We start from the raw sequence: 4,834 nt of genomic DNA, 5'->3' as shown, positions 1-4,834 counted from the left end.
ACTCTATCGAATCATGCATGCCGAGGGAACAACAACCACTGACCATGTTATCTTCAAAATAACGCTGCCATTAGTATCCACAGCGCAGCAAGAAGTTTTCAGCGTCATCCCCATCCCTGCATGGAAGGCAGGAAGCTGGCATGAATTCAAGCTCAAAACAAGGATCATAACTGCCAATGCCCATAGAGATCAATTCATGGGACTAACTACTGACGAGTTTGATCAATGTCTACAATTGCCAAAGGATGAACACATATGCGTCAATCATCAAGCTACGTTTAGCGTAGATAATCGATGTGAATTTCAGTTGTTCAATAACAAGACTGAAACGGAATGTGAGACTGCTAAATCGAAGTCCGATTTAATATGGTCAGCAACACATCAACGAAACAGATGGATGTTTGCAACCCACATTCCGATCGAACTGCAGGCTGTATGCAAGGGAGTTCCCTCCACAGTACAAATGGAAGGAACAGGCTTACTATCACTCGCCGCAGGTTGCACGGCACGCAACTCAAAAATCAGTGTTAGTACATTTAGCACAAGCCGCAGCGAGACAAATCGACAACCAAGATAACCGACGCCGAATTAGGCGAATTAGATGCCCTACAACAACAACTGGCCAAACTAAAAGATGCGAAGTACGAAAATCAAGTCAGCATAGTACACCATCATCAAGTAGCCGCCTATGTGGCACTATCAATATCAATACTACTGATCGTGACCCTGAGTCTTCGATATCGCCGAGTCAATTGGAGAACACCACAACGCAGCCCCAATCCCCGGACAACAAGTGAACCGCCAGCACCCGAACCTACCCCACGGAGTTTTTCGTTCGACATTACTGAAGGTTGAACACCCGTTCAACGGCCGGGAGAATGTTCAGTCGCTGTAATATATATATAATTCATAATCATAACATTACATAATCTGTAATTCGTCAGTCGCAGCACTCTCACTCTCTCTCAGCCAAAATAAAGTATAGATTACCAGGTCAAGCGCATATGTAGATTCTGCTGACGCGATGAAGTGGGATGGAGCAATAGCCTCATTCTGCATATACCATTACAACCTACATTATTCTTGCACATCAACATTTGTAACCAGAAGCATATTCGTTTCCGCATGCACTAGCAACCTACATTATTCTTTATCATTAATATTCGTAAATACAAGCACATTTGTTAGCTATAAATATCGTTAAGTTTGAATCAATAAAGTCAGTAATCATCTGCAATTCAAAGAGATCTTTACTCCTCCAACTGCAGTCCACCTAGTTCAAGTGCTGGGTGCGACACAAACAAGGCAATTAGTTTATGTGCTATTTTGCCAGGCATCAAAGCCTACTCACACTATCAAACACTCATATAAACAAGTGGATTCAGGCATTATTAGCTGAGTTGTGAACTTTTTGTTTTCAAATTTACAATTGAGTATGCAAATGTATTAGCCGTGTAAAAACTATTATAAATACACATTCTGAAGTGGATACAGACATTATTAGCTGAGTTATGAACTTTTTGTTTACAATTTACAATTGAGTATGCAAATGTATAAGCCGTGTAAAAACTAATATAAGTACAAATTCTGCCGTGGATACATGCATTATTAGCTGAGTTATGAACTTTTTGTTTACAAATTTACAATTGAGTATGCAAATGTATTAGACGTGTAAAAACTAATATAAATATAAATTCTAAAGTGGATATATGCATTATTATCTGAGCTGTGAACTTTTTGTTTACAAATTTACAATTGAGTATGCAAATGTATTAGCCGTGTAAAAACTATTAAAAATACTAATTCTGAAGTGGATACAGACATTATTAGCTGAGTATGCAAATGTATTAGAGTAGAAAGGATTTGCGGGTTCTCGGCCAGTTTGGTAGGGGGTGGGGGGGTCATTAGTCACGCATGACTGCGCACGAGGGGTGCGGAGGGTCATTAGTCACGCATGACTGCGCGCGAGGGGGGCGCAGGTGTCCTAATTAGCATAAAAAATCAATTAATTATTAGGGGAAGGGGTTTAGGGTAAGATCCTCCCCCTCATTATTTTACGCATGCATGATCATGTGCAGTTTTGTGTGTTGTTAAGCGTGAGAAACTGATTGGGAGGGGTTAAAGGGATAAGGTGTGTGTGTTCAAGCATGGGAATTTGTGGGATTTTGTGAAGGAGGGAGGGATGAGACATAAGGAATTTGTGAGAATTTGTGAAGGAGGGAGGGATGAGGCATAATGCGTAAGAATTTATTAGGGTTAGTTATTGTGCGTATCCGGCTTGTGTTAATGTGATTCAATTAGGATAGCAGGTGTGTGTGTAAGTCACCCCAGTTATTTAACTTGTATAAACGTGTAATACCTTGTAACGGTTTTGTTTCTGTTGTCATGCGTGAGAATTTGTGAGATCGTGTGGTGGTAGATGGGGTGAGTTCTCATGCTTGTGCCAAGAAATTTCTAGCGAGGGTTGTTGTGAGACTTGCTTACCTGTTGATCTATGAATTTGTGAGATCGTGTGGCTTGTGCCTCAACGGTTTGTACCTGGCCGACTCGTGTGGTGGTGGTGGATGGGAAATGTTCTTATGCTTGTGTGTAGCTTGTGCCAAGAAATTTCTAGCGAGGGTTGTTGTGAGACTTGCTTACCTGTTGATCTATGAATTTGTAAGATCGTGTGTGTGGCTCGTGTCTACCCAGGCCTGCTTGTGTGTTTTAATTGGTGGAAAGTAGATTCAATTAACTTGGCTAAACATGTAATGATATATTTTGTTGTATTCTATTTTCTAGTTATGTGCATATAGGATGAGTATATGTATGACATAAGTGGAGAGTAGATGATGATATAGAAGGTTATAGATGTGTGTATATGAATATCACCCCCTTAATAGTGAGAAGGTATTCCGTGGGAAAGGGTGGGCGATCGTAAACGTTTAAATTAATAAAGAAAGCATGTGAAAGGAATCGAAGAAATTTGAATATATCCCAAAATATCTTTAAGACTTTCCCACACCACATGAAAGAAAGAGTTGTGCGCATGTGAGGGTGGATGATCGCAGATGTTTGAATTAATAGAGAAAGCATGTGAACTAAAAGACACATTTTCTAGGAAACAAAAAATGTATCCTAAATATTCTTAAGACTTTCCCAGACCTTTTATAACAAAGAGTTGTGTGTAAGGGTGGAGGATCTTAAGTGTTTCAACCCCACCATCCTATGTGTAACATATGTGGATGTTACCTTAAATTAGCATAATTTCGGGGAGCTAACCTTTCTAATAGAAAAGGGATGTGAACAAAAAGAGAAATTTGAAGAATACATAAGAATTTAAACATACCCCCTTAAGACTTTCTCACGCACATTCATAGAAATAAGGAAATGGGGTACTTTCTAAACCCCCAAAAAGTCATCTTGGAAAGTGCATTTCGGGAAATGGTTTTAGTTTAAAAAAACATTCGCTCGCGTCAAGATATTTTTCTTCGTCTCGAAAATTTCTCTCGGTCTCCAATAATACATTTTTTGTAAAGTGAAAACTCGACCAAGTGTTTAAAAAATATATAACAAAAAAAAAAAAAAGAAACTGAAAAAAAGCAAAGTGAAAGTGAACTGAATAATGTAAATAGTTCTGTGTTGTGCTATTGAAATCAGAAAAAAAAAAATAATAAAAATAAATAAATTAAAAAACAAGCAAACAAAAGGAAAATTAAAAAAATTATTTAAACTGTTTATAAATAGTGCTGTGCTGTGCTATTAACCAAATCAAAAAAATAAAATAAAAAAAACAAATAAACAAAAGGAAAATTAAAAAAATTATTTAAACTGTTTGTAAATAGTGCTGTGCTGTGCTATTTAAAAAAAAAAAAATCGATCAAGTGAATTAAAAAACATAAAATAAAAAAACAAGAACAAAAATGTATCGATTCTGCGAAAAGTGCAATATGCCCACAAATTCCTCTGCTGAATGGAATCAGCATGTGCGAACGGAGAAGCATAAAATGAATGCTATTGAACCCGTAGATTCCCGGGTCAAAAAAGTAGCAGATGGATTTCGAGGGAGGATCCTTCACTACCTGTTCGAGAATACGCAGGCAGGAGTGATATTCCCGGCATCATTTCTACGAGAGGCAGGAGACGCATTTCTGCCTCATCTAGCAACAATTTTGGAAAGCTATGCATCCGTAAAAGTTAATTTTGAACTTTTCGGTTTGTATAAGCTATTAAAAGATGAAGAGGAGTGTATGGAGATGAAGTCATTTCAATCGAAAATGACAATTCTCTCCATGCACTCAGACATTAACAATGAATATGAGGACCACACCGAGAAAATAATTGGGAAAATGGATGAGTTCCAAGAGAGGGATAGTGGATGGACATTGGTCCACATCGCTCGGCTTGAGATGAACGTGAACCAATATTCACCAATAAGAGGATCGTCATTTATCCAGCTACCTGAGGCACTGGAACATAAAGCATCCATTGTGAATGTAAGAAACTTGAATGATGAGTTTTGTTTCAAGTGGACGATAATTGCGGCAATCATGAACAAATCAACCAAACGGAGTAGATGCAGCGGGTATAGGGTTAACATTGAAGATTATGTTATCACCCTCCAAAACGGATACCAATTGGATTTCAGTGGATTGGAGTTCCCTCTCAACCCCCGACATATCACGGATTTTATGAAAAAAAACCTGGAGCTGAGCGTATCTGTTTTTGGATATGATGATGGATTAATTTATGGCCCCATTTTTTACCCACCTGAGGTGAAACCCCGCCACATAAATATGCTGCTTTTGGAGGAAGGAAATAAAGCGCACTACACATGGATAAGAAATCTTTCAGG

The sequence above is a fragment of the Drosophila kikkawai genome, unplaced genomic scaffold, assembly GCF_030179895.1.
Source record: "Drosophila kikkawai strain 14028-0561.14 unplaced genomic scaffold, DkikHiC1v2 scaffold_264, whole genome shotgun sequence".
Taxonomy (NCBI): Eukaryota; Metazoa; Arthropoda; class Insecta; order Diptera; family Drosophilidae; genus Drosophila; species Drosophila kikkawai.
The sequence above is the reverse complement of the archived record's forward strand: the minus strand, read 5'-3'. Positions refer to the sequence as shown.